Here is a 12918-nt window from a genome sequence, read left to right as displayed (position 1 = left end):
AGCCTGCTGAGCAAGGCGGCGGCACAGGTGGGCCGCATGATCAATAGGGTCTCCCAAAAGAAATACGGTATGAAAGAAGAAGACACTCTCAAGCTAGTCAACAGCCTAATTGTCAGCCGAGTCACGAACTCCCTGCCGTAGCACGTGACGACCAAGGCAGAAAGAGAGCAAGCAGACACCATCCTCAGGAAGGCGTACAAGACGGCTCTGCATCTACCCAGAAACACGTCGAACGAGAAGTTGCTCTAGCTGGGCATCAGCAACACCTTCAGCGAGCTCGCCGAGGCTCTGATGGGTACGCAAACCGCAAGACTCAGAGGCACCCCTACGGGACGAGCGCTCCTGAGGAGGTTGGGTCGGGATACGAGCCGACTGACAGAGAGATACGCGAACGTACCGGACCACCTCAGGAAAACCATTATTGTGGGACCACTGCCAAAAAATATGGATCCCAGACTACACGAAAACAGGCGAAAAGCTAGGGCCGAATACGTTGACAGAACGCTAGCCCAGCTAGACAATACAGTATACACAGACGCCGCCGTATATCCACAGGGAAAAGAACGCGTGGCCGCGAAGGTAGTGGTTAACAAGGAAGGAAACCCGATCACGTATGCCGCGGCAAAGGTCGCTGGCACAGCGGAGGCCGAGGAGATTGCCGTAGCGCTGGCGGCAGCGGAAGGTTATAAAACAGGTCGATCTCTTAACATACTGACGCACTCAAAAGAGGTGTGCAGGAACTACACGAGGGGCAGAATCATCAAAACTGCCCTCAGAATACTCAGCGGAGCCACCTCCGCCGAGAAGGAAAAGCGCAGGCACAACCTAATCTGGATCCCGGGTCACGTAGGCATAGGGGGGAACGAAAGGGCAGACAGCCTAGCTCGAGGCGAAGCGATGCGAGCAGAGCGGTCGAATGCCCCGGAGACCCACCTACAGGCTTGCAAGGGGGGATACGCAGAGACCCTGAACTTACATAAAGGAACTAGATTTAGATATCCGCCACCACACAAAGCCCTCACAAAGGAGGAAGCGACCAGCTGGCGCAGACTACAAACAAACTCCTTCCCCAACTTATACGTGCTCAATACGATGTTTCCGACACAATACAGGGCCACCTACCCTTGGTGCGGTGCCACACCTACACTCTACCACATCACCTGGGAGTGCGACCACAGCAAAGCATTCCACAAACACGAACACCCGAGTGCGGAGCAATGGGAGAGCCGGCTGACCAGCAGCGAGCTCACAGCCCAAAGGGCCCTAGTGGAGCCTTGGAATTGGGGCCCACCCTTGCTGAACAGAAGTCTCAAGTCGCTAGCGCCAAGAAGATGAAGACGACGGAGACCTCGTAACCGCAAAACTCTTGAAAGACTCAATAAAAGTTTTCACTCACTCACTCACTCACTCACTCACTCACTCAATAGCTTGGCAAGAGGACAATAATTGATGATTGTCAGTCAGCCTAAGTGTCTGCGCAGTGCTACGTTTATCTACACCAATTACTCGCGGGGGATCCTGACTATTAGAAGGAAATTTATAGAATTACAAACATGGGTTTGAGTGCATACGCCAGCTATTGCCACATCCTAACTGAGTTTACCACTGTCACTGAAACCAAAAGTGTAAAATCATTGCAGTCTACCAGTGTGAAGAAGTGGAGCAGGAACTTGGACGTGAACAAAGATGCTTCAGAAAAGGTTAAGGACAGCGCAAAGAGCGATTGAACATAAAATGTTGGGCCTAGCCATAAGAGAGAAGGAAACAGTGCTGTGTTTAAGAGAAAAAAAGAGGATAGTTGATATTCTAGTTGACGTTAAGGGAAAAAAATGAAGCTGGGTAGAGTATGTAATGTCTAGTATAGATAACTGGCGGATTATTAGGCTTAGAAAATGGGTGGCAGCAGGGAAGCGCAGTCCAGGATGGCAGAAAATTAGGTGTGATAGTAAAATTTGTAAATTTGCAGGCTCAAGTTGGAATCACCTAGTGCAAAGCGGGGGCAGCTGTAAATAACTGGGAGATACCTTCTTCCTCCAGTGGACCTAAATATAGGCTGATAATGGCGATGATAATGAAGTTGGGGACACTGGACAGATGTGATAAATAATTGTGGTTGCGAAGATGTGCTGCATGTTCTGCGCCATACCTTTTCCGTCACTAGTTCAGCTTTCTTGTGCGAAGTGTCATTGGTGAATGAAAGCTGTAGTGGTAAACAGAGCATATCGTTGGGCAAGTTGCTCCTGTTCAGCGTATAACGCGTGGCTTATTCATATTGGCAGGAGCAAAAAATCAATTACCTAGTTTGAATTACATTTCTGCCATAGAAGTGCACTAAGCCTTTCCATAATAGTTTGTTTTTATTTCGTGATCCGAAAATGCAAGGAAATAGTTATGAACACAATATTGTGGAAACCTTGCGGTCGGGAAGTAAAACTTACCCTTGAAGCTTAATTGTGCGTCCAGTTGCGTCGCACGTAATAAAAACGCAGGGATCCATAGAACGCAATGTTTGGCCGTTCTCAACAATCCGCCCTAGGAACTCACAACGTCCTGCGTAAAAAGCAAATTGTAGCAGTCAATTAGTCTATGTGTTACTATGAATGTGAAGAGAAAATGATTAACGTGGAGGCGCCGTTGAGCTTTGCCTAATTTAGCGTAATAAACATGCATTATGGTGCACGTGTTCTCCATGCGTGATGAGGAAGATTTGAAAATATGAATACTGGTCAGCGCAATCAGAACACGCGTACAAGGACGAGTTTCGGTGCTTCAAGCAAGCATACCAGGTTGAGCAATATTGTATACTTCCAGTCGCATACTGCACTGCTCGAAGAACAGAACGAAAAATTGGAGGACGCTTAAGCTTCACCTCCCAGAATGGAACGCGATAGCGTTATCGCACCCCGTTCGCACCGCCCACTCATTCGTTTGGCATGCTCTTGAGTCACACAAAGACGAAACGTGTACCCTGAACAAGCGGAACGAACAAAAGAACTTGGTGTCTCGGAAGGGAGAAACGATCTACGCGAGCCAAACGTCGTGATTGGCACGGACAGCCGGGCCGCGACGCGCCATGAAGGCGGACGCGTCTCATGGGGCTGACGTCTCGATGGGATCGTCCTCTATCTCGCTTGGGAGCACCACGCAGACGCATGACTCCTCGCCAGCAGCCCGGCACACATCGCAGGAGATGCTTTCCCGCCAGACGCGCTACGGCGCATCGATCACGTCAGAGGTGTCCCGCATCGGACGCTGCACCTAGGAATCACGCTGTGAGCAGAAAGAGGAGCCGCATCGCGCGGGTGAGTGGCACGACACCAGTCGGGGTAGCGCCGTACATTGCGAGGAGGGGACCTTCTGTGTTTGCCGCAAGAGGGCTCTGCGTGCGCACTGAGTGCAGAAGAAATGTAGCGTAAACCTACTTGACTACGCGTTTAACTGCGATTTTTGTAATTTACATGCTCATAATTACCGATATACACCGAAGTATAACTTTCTACGGCACGTTTCTAAAGCAACTAGAGGCGCTTCTGTATCGCTTTGAAGCATCGAACTCGTGGCTGAGTGGTAGCGTCTCCGTCTCACACTCCGGAGACCCTGGTTCGATTGCCACCCAGCCCATCTTGCAAGTTGTTTTTATTTATGAGTTGCCTTCCGCCATTTTTCACTCACTGCCAATGCCGACGACGCCGACAACACCGGTTTTCTGCGACACGAGCTCCTTAACGCTATCGCGGTAAAACAAGATGAAAGCTAGAGTTAACGTTTCACAAGTGCATTTATCGAAACGTTGACTCCTTATGTCACCTTGTTCTCCTTTCGCTCATCCTCTTGAATTTTCACCTCCCGTATTCCCCGTGTTTTCCCTGCCCGAAAAAGATGAAACACGTATTCCCAGGAGATAAAAGTTCACACCTTTCTGACGAAGACTAGACATTATTCTAATACTACCCAACATCGCATCACTGCTATGGAAGGACGCTGCCATACAATTTGTGTGGTCGCAGCGCAAGAACTTAAAGTTCTCTATGTTGAAAATGCAATGCATAACGAATGACAATATTGGTGTTTCCGAGACTGTCTTACCCACCGCGGTGGCTTAGAGGCTGTGGGGTCGTGCTTCTGAGCACGAGGCAGCCAGATCAAACCCCGGCCGTGGCGACCAAATTTCGATGCGCCTAAATGAAAAAAACTTGAAAGAGCATAGGTTAGGGCGTCCTGCGCATTGGGAGCATGTTAAACATCCGCTGGTGGTCAAAATTCACCCGGAGTGCCCCAATACGACGTAGAGAGACACCAGCACTTATAGAGGCATTAGGTAATCAAGCAGTACAGACCACCTACGTAAATATCTTCGACAATATCTACAGAGATTCCACTGCTACTTTGATTTTGCTCAAGGAAATTTGGAAGATGCCTATAAAGAAAGGGGTCATAAAAGGAGACACAATATCTCCAATGCTATTCATTGCGTGCTTGGACGAAGTATTCAAGCTATAAAACAGGTAAGGCTTAGGAGTAGGGATCGACGGTGAATATCGCAGCAACCTTCGGCTTGCCGATGCAATTGTTCCATTCAGGAATACTGCAGACAAGTTGAAACACATGATTGAGGACCTTAACAGAAATAGTGCAAGAGTGGGGTTGAAAATTAATACGCAGAAGACAAAGATAACGATGAATAGCCGGGTAAAGGAACAAGAGCTAAGGATCGCCAGTCAGCCTCTAGAGTCTGTGAATGAGTGTATTTACCTAGGTCAATTAATCACAGGGAACCCTGATCACGAGAAGGGAATTCATAAGAGAAGAAAAATGGGTTGGATCGTGTATGGCAGATATTGCCAGCACCTGACTGGAAGCTTCCATTATCATTGAAAGGGAAGGTGTACAATCAGTGCATTTTACCGGTGCATTTCCCGGTACTGACATATGGGGCAGAGCCTTGGAGACTTACAAAGAAGCTTGAGAACAAGTTAAGGATCGCGCAAATAGCGATGGAATGAAGAATGCTAGGCAGAACATTCAGAGAGAAAAAGAGAGCGGTTTGGATCATAGAGAAAGCTCGCATAGCCGACATTATAATTGACATTAAGAGAAGAAAAGGAGCTGGGCAGGTCATGTAATGCACACGTTAGATAACCATTGGAACATACAGGTTACAGATGGGGTACCAAGAGAAGGGAAGCGCAGTCGATAACGGTCGAAGTTTAGGTGGCAGGATCAAATTAGGAAATTCGCGCCCGGATTAGAATTGTTCACGCAGGACAGGAGTATTTGCAGATCGCAGGGAGAGGCATTCTTCCTGCATTGGACATAAAATAGGCTGCTGGTGATGATGATGATGAGGATGATAAACGAATGGCTGTTTTGTAATGTAACAACCCTGAATTCCTGAGGTTGTATTATGTAAAACGCTTTTGCAATATGCAAAGGCCTAGCCAAGCAAATGAGTCCAAAATTTTTACAGCAACTTGTGCTCGCCTGTCAAGACTTAGTTAGCGCATTGATGAACTTTGTAATTACTTTCAGAAATACGATTTGATGTTGTGTACTCAATGTCAAGAACTTTCGCAATTTATAAAACGTGTAACCACGCAGCGACGTTCGCAAAGAATCAAAAGATAGAGGGTGATGATAGGTTCGAATTGTTGCATCAGTCCCAGGAATCCCACCTTGCGAACAGCCTTCATCACGTGTCCCAAGTCGGATTTTTTTTATGATAAGCATATATCGCGTATACATATCGTTTATGCAGGAGTTTCTGGGGGTTTGCGGTAGTCAACGCGGGAGAATGTGCCTCAACCACTAAAACTTTGTCGGAGCCACCACCCCACAAGACATCCGTCAACATCGCTCATCGTTGCGGACAGAGATAAAAAGAGCACTTAACGCCTGGTAGACATCTCCATAGCCGCACCGCTATGCCTCAGACCTTCATGTGAGTTGTATTAGACGAACAAAACGTACGAAGGGTTAGTTCACTATCAATTGGTGAGCCGCTCAAGCTTTGCGATACTAGCGTGCATCTCACCAATGTGGCTGTTTTAAATGGAAAGCGTTTCTCACCCGGTCGGAGCCTGTATTTGATCATGGCCATGTGCAATGACGCAGCAATTTCGGCGCCAACAAACATGGGCAGGTGCGAAATTGCGGGCCGATCCCGAGGGCAGTGCACTCCAAGAGAAAGGAGAGAAAGTAAGCTCCTCAGCGAAAATCGCCAGAAATTAACAGCGCCGCTCTGGATACAAGGAGATCAGACCTGCGCTAAGTGCAAATTTGGATGCTTAATTGTATAGACCACGTGCTCACCAGACAGATGGATCTAGCTTGCTGCTGATCTACTGAAGCGGATGATTCTCTTTATTTTGCTTGCAAATGAGCTACCCAGCAGCATAAGCTCACGTTGCACTCCCGCAGAGCCTTCACGTCGTGGGCAACTTGCCACAGCGCGGCGCGCGAATTGGGTACCAGAGCACCTTTTCATCCGAGAATAATTTTTACCGTGGCTAAGCTACTTAACTCCTGCAGACCCTTCAGCGATTTTAGCTTCAGTTTACCAATCATGTTCAATTAGCGATTTTCTGCTGGCTTTTTATTTAATTAAGAGAGTGAAATAAGGGCGAGCAAGTCCGAATAATAAATTTAGGTGCACAGGTATGATCCTGGTACAAGGAAACTTCCGTCGTTCCCCATAACCGAAACGATGCTAGGCATGTCATCAGCTCGACATTTTTCAAGCTCATTATCTTTGTTGGCATTCACGGCAGTGTGCGTCAGAAATTCGTCGCCAACAGTCAGACAATAAACAGTTTTACTGTTAAGATTTAGGCAGTCTGAGAAAATGACCCTATCTGGGGTGCACGAGGAACTGGAGGCTCCACGAACCCAATGCATCCTGTCACACATCACACAGCAAATGCGAGTTTCTGCGGGAAACAATATGGCTCCTATGCTAGTCGTCATGTTTACTTTTTCTTATTTCTCTCATGCTAAAACTATAGCTCTCACTCCAATTCAAATTTTTCGCACAATTTTTTTAATCAAGCTCCAATTTCTTACTGGTTCCCGATTGCTTCCAGGATGAGGAGGGCCAGTACATATTCGCAAACACACAGTAATGCTGGGAGTGCTGTATATCTGCGCAAGTGTAATATTTCGAGGGTGAAAGTGCTTGAATGCCAATGCATTAGTTTCGTCAAAACAAACTCCGTCATAAATGTTTTTAACGCCGCCTCATAACTTTAGGCATGCTGCTGGTAGGTACCAATTTGTGTGTTGTTTACCGCGAAAACTAAAGTGAACCAAACCTCATAAATAACTAGAACTAATGAATTCTGCCATTGCACTGCAAAGCACCGCACCAGGTAAACAAATGATTACCTAGCTTACCATACATGATTCCTCTTTTCTGCGCTATCGTGTATGTGGGACAATCATGACTCCTTAATGATCATCTCATAGAGCATCAAATATTTTTTAAGCTTGACAAGTTTAACACCATGCTGACCATCATAAAAAGTGCTGGAGCAAACCGCTTTTCAAAGAAACAGGGAGTATTTTCAAACACGAGGACCAACCAACTCGTGAGCTCCTAGAGCTATACTATATCAAGAAAGTGAGTGAGCGCGCATCAGACTAGCCACAATTATATGAAACAGTCAGCAGTTTGCCTATTCTCGATAATTACCGCTTGCCATGCTTTGTTTCTTTTGTAAGTTATATGAGGCTACTGGCGGTTTTTATGTGACAATACGTTTCGGCGCTTTGCAATACGTACAGATGAAATTGTAACATTAAATGTACAGTTCTTGTGTACAACCAAAGTTGCTATTGTCAGTGAAGCGCTGTGTTGTCTGCTTGGCCGTTCCCTTTTTGTTCTGGTTCTGGTGCGTATAAAAATTGGTCCAGTCTGCTTTGGAATCGTAGCTTGGTGGTTTAGTAGTGGACTGTTAGATCTCATGCACCTTCAGATCTTCTAGACAAATCATGTTACCCTGTTTTGTTCTCATGACAAGTCCGGCGGGCACGCATGTTGGGCCAACTCAAACGGAGCAAGCATAAAGTACAATCAAAGCTGTCTTTCAGAATGGTTAAAACCATGCCTTTTTTCTTCGGGAGCCACCTAAAAAGACTCTAGTATTTTCATGTGTCCGATATAAAGCAATAATAGAAGATTTTGCACTCTTCAATGTCTGACTTTAGGGCGACATTATCATTACTTGCTGTCTTCTGTCTGCGGAATTCAATCAGAGATGTCACTGTTCTTTTTCCTAACCTGAACCATTTGACGTAAGTATCCTCCACGCTCTTAACAGAATTTCTGGGTCCCAGCGACCGAGAGTAGCCATAAGCATCAAATGGTAACCGGCAAAGCAGAATGGTTGAACATCATGCTAGTCCCGATCTTAAAATGGTGGTAAGTGCATGTTCCCAACGGGCCACCACACCCCACCACACCGTTCGACGCCACACTACACACTAGTCCATATGAACGATGACCAGCTAGAAGAAAAAAAACTGCTGAAGGTGGCATGAAGGGCAGCGAAATACGCCAGGGAGGCAGAGCTCACTGCCCAGCTAGAAGAAAAGCGCCTATAGGAGGCGACACAAAACTCACGCCGCAGAACTCACGGAACCCTGGTGTTCAAAAGAACACAGGCGGTCCTGTCTCAGCGTCAAAATATGACAGTGACGTGTATGGCACGCTATATATGCATTTAAACGTCGCTATTTGAAACGACAAATGAAACTTCAGCGCACTAGATGTTACAGCTTCTGTGATAGAGTGAACAGACATTAGAAAGAAATTGGAAATAATATTTTTGTAACTTGTTCAGGCAGTAACTGGCATTTGTAATGCGGTCGTGTGCAAAGGGTTGAGGGCCATAGACCTGGCAGCCAGAGCAAACATTGTCTGAAGGTTTGACTCGTTGCCCGAATAGTACCGGTTTGTTCTCGTAACGGGCCCGTATAATGGGTCTGGCTATCGACTCAAGGCCACTTGAACATTTCCAACAACGGCAGCTAACAACACTTTGTGCTTAAAACAACCGAAATGTTATGAAGACTAACAACTAGCTCCCCCTCGCATGTTCATTCCTCCGCAATAATGCTCCTAAGATACTTCGAATACACTATTTTATAATGTGTTCCACTATCTGAACACGCTACCTCCACAGTGAACAGAGTGTCGTCATAATCTTACACATTACAAAGTGAACATTTTGATGAAGAAGAGGTAAACGCTGTCTTCATTTCAGTATATTCCACCAAGTAATTAAAATCCAGGTTCAGAATAGCCATGCAGTTACGATCAAGATGCCCGGTAATGTCGTCATAATCGCGCATTCGAACCCTGAAAATTAAGCAACTAGGTTGTGGTCGGTGTGGCAACAGGTTACCTTGTCCATTGTTCACTCCATATGAATAAATCGCCAAGAAACACAGAGATAACGTTTTCGTAAATAATTTCACATGCTGTTGTCACGAGCAACGAAAGACTAAATGCTCTAGCCAATAAAGCGCTTGCAAGACAGCCAACATCCAGAGCTCCGATGAATAATCTGCACCCGAACTACAAACTGGTCGCCACTTTCCACAACTTCAGGTATCGCTCCCATTGGAAAACCTGAATTGCCCTAAGGCTTAATTGCCAGCGATGTCAGCCTTATCCAGGCGACAGAAATACGGGACTGTGGACCGCACCCTCCCGCCTCACACCCTCTCCCCTTTAGAAGAACCCCACCTATATATACTGCGGCGAGGAAAGCGGACGTCGCCTTGAAGAAGACAAGTCCACTTGTCGAAACGTTGGCTTCCTGCATTCACCTTGTTCACGTTTTGCTCATCGTCTTGAATTTCCATCTCCCGCATTCCCGTCTTTTCCCAATAATTGCGCTAGTATCTCGTGTCTGTATACCTAGTACTTGTACCTTGTGTCGCATCTCCATACGACTGTACAGTATCCTAGCCCCGCCCTCTGCCTAAGACAGTAGGAATCGTTGAGCCTAAGTTGTCGCAGTGGGAACCATTGATCTTAAGCCACATGAGATAAATGTGAATGTGTGATTGGTCGGGTTAGCAACCACCAAAGTGCCCGGAATGTTATACAAGAGGCTCGGATGTTCCTAGCGAGTTAATAAATGCAATTGCAGGGTTGGGTACATACCATTCATCACCGTCCGAGACCCAGAAGGAACACTGGTTCGCACCATGAAAATTGGGTGAAATCACCTTCGCAGGACTGCATCACGTGTGAGGAGGACCCGAAATAGAAAAGCCTCTATTTGCTTCAGCACTGAGAAATTATTTCAATGCAGCAATTCAGATGTGTGTGGAGCATTACTAAGGCTTGCGAAGGCAGTCGTTGGCTTTGCTGCCGTATCTCCCCCGAGAACATTCTTTCTGCTGTCATGGCTCCATCGAGAGCATACACTTTGCCTATCGTTTTTTTCTTGGCCTAATAACAGCAAACGTGTATAATACGTGTGGTGAATTCTTGTGTCCTCGAGGGTCAACATACATTCGACACGCCTAACATCACTGGCTGGAGAGCGCTGGAGGTTCTGCACACCGACCTGGCAGAGAGAGCTACAGTGTGTCTGGAAAGACATTTTCCGGCATATCGCGAAAGTAAATAGCCTTTATTGCTTCCCTATGGAATGCCTGAACTATACACTCGCACACGCGCTTTCCACGTATGTATCCGGTCATGTTCGGTACAGGGATACCACATTAGCTTTGTAACGTTCGTATATACATTTGCATGACGTGAGAGTACCGTCTACATTCATATATATATATATATATATATATATATATATATATTGTGAGACGAGGTTTAGGCTGCCAGTCTCTTCTTTATTCTCCCGAGTGAGAGCCCCACCACCAGGGTCCAAAACGGGCATGATGAGTATGTACAGGTGACAATATGAAGCGTATGAATAATGCTTACACTAATTTACCCGCACGCGCAAGCGGCCAGCCAGGCCGCGACTTAGCCAGGAGGGGAACGCCGAACGAATCGTTTTAGGCGCGAAACGTGAACGATCTCCGAACCACGACAACGATGGTCGGAAGAAACGTCTACGGGAGTAACGCGATAGTTCACGGGGGATGTTTGTTCGTTAATAATATAGGGTCCAAGAAAGCGGGATTCAAACTTCTCGCACAAATCGGGTGTACGAATGGGCGTCCAAAACAGCACTTCCTCTCCAGGACGAAAGGAGACGTCGCGACGAGAGATGTCGTAACGTTGCTTGCGATCTAGCTGACTGACTTCTGTGTTGAAGCGAGCACGTTGACGGCATTCCTCAAGTCTCGAGACGAACTGTTCGGGTATACTGGCCGAGGTGTTAGTTGGGGCATTGAAGAAAGCGGCGTCGATGGTGAATGTCGGGGAACGGCCGTAAACTAGGTAGAAAGGTGAGTATCCCGTAGTTCGTTGGATAGCGGTGTTGTGAGCAAAAGTCACGAAAGGTAAAAGTTTGTCCCAGTTGTCGTGGTTTGGCCCGATATACATGGATATCATATCTATTAGTGTGCGATGAAATCGCTCGGTTAAGCCATTTGTTTGTTGGTGATATGCGGATGTTGTCTTATGAACTGTGCCACAAGCTCCGAGTACTTCTGCTAGCATTGTTGACATGAAAGTCTTGCCGCGGTCGCTTAACAGTACACGAGGTGCACCATGGCGCAGCACAATGGCATCTAGAAAGAAGGTGGCAACGTCGGAGGCCGAACTAGAGCGTAGAGGAGCGGTCTCTGCGTAACGTGTGAGCTGATCAACAGCTGTCACGACCCATCGATGACCCGCTGGCGTTATGGGCAGAGGGCCGACTAGGTCTATCCCAACGATGGCAAACGGTGTCGCGGTACATGGAATGGGCTGTAAAAGCCCAGCAGGGGGCGAAGTCGGTCGTTTCCGCCGTTGGCACTGAACGCAAGAAGCGACGTACTTGGCCACAAAGGTAGACATGCCTGGCCAAAAGAAACGGCTCCTAACGCGGTGGTATGTTTTGTGGAATCCCAAATGACCTGCAGATGGGTCGTCGTGCAAGGCTTCAAGGACTTGTGTGCGCATCGAACGTGGAAGAATAGGTACCCGGCGGTGTCCGTCGGGGTTGTATACGTAGCGGTACAACACATCGTTGTCAAGCTTAAATAGTCGCAGTTGTCGACGTAATCTGGCATTTAGTGCAGATGTAGTTCCGCACAGGCGTTGGATGATGCTGTCGCAGTAGGGGTCAGAACGTTGACACGAGGCGAGGTGAGTGACGCGATTGGAAGATAACGTGTCAGTAACCGATAGAGGTAATAACGGTAATAACGGGAGTGACGACTTAGTCTCATCATCAAGTGGCGAGCAATGGGGAGGTGTACTCGAAGCTAATAGTGGCAGCGGGCAGCGAGAGAGAGCGTCGGCATCTTGATGCTTTTTCCCAGACTTGTAGACAACGTCAAAATCGTACTGTTGTAAGCGTACCACCCAGCGACCAAGTCGTCCGGACAAATTTTTGATTGACGACAACCAGCATAAGGCGTGGTGGTCGGTTATGACCGTGAAATGGCGTCCGTAAAGATATGGCCGAAATTTTTGGATTGCCCAAACTACTGCGAGAAATTCCTGTTTTGTGATCGAATAATTCTTTTCGGCAGGTGCTAGTGCGCGACTGGCATAGGCAACAACTCTCTCTCGTGAGGTGGTATCACGCTGTAAAAGTACAGCACCGATCCCATGGCCACTAGCGTCGATGTGCAAGCAAGTTGGTGCGTTCTCATCGAAGTGACAGAGGACAGGGACGGTGGTGAATGCCTGCTTGAGGGCTTGAAAAGAAAGTTCGCATTCATCTGTCCAAGGGAAAGCAGTGCCCGACGTGAGCAACTTGTGTAGCGGCGACGCCACGGCCGCAAAATGAC

The 12918-nt window shown here is 47.2% G+C and overlaps 1 long non-coding RNA gene across 1 annotated transcript in view; it reads right to left on the bottom strand.

The window, feature by feature from the left end:
* The window catches only part of LOC142591140 (uncharacterized), a 51424-nt gene that overhangs the window by 21722 nt on the left and 16784 nt on the right, over positions 1-12918 (bottom strand). Inside the window, exon 2 of the long non-coding RNA XR_012830355.1 lies at positions 2439-2550. This is a non-coding gene — a long non-coding RNA (uncharacterized LOC142591140). The remainder of the gene's footprint in view (positions 1-2438; positions 2551-12918) is intronic.

This window comes from Dermacentor variabilis, chromosome 8 (assembly GCF_050947875.1).
Source record: "Dermacentor variabilis isolate Ectoservices chromosome 8, ASM5094787v1, whole genome shotgun sequence".
NCBI lineage: Eukaryota > Metazoa > Arthropoda > Arachnida > Ixodida > Ixodidae > Dermacentor > Dermacentor variabilis.
This window is presented reverse-complemented; position numbering and strand designations above follow the sequence as displayed.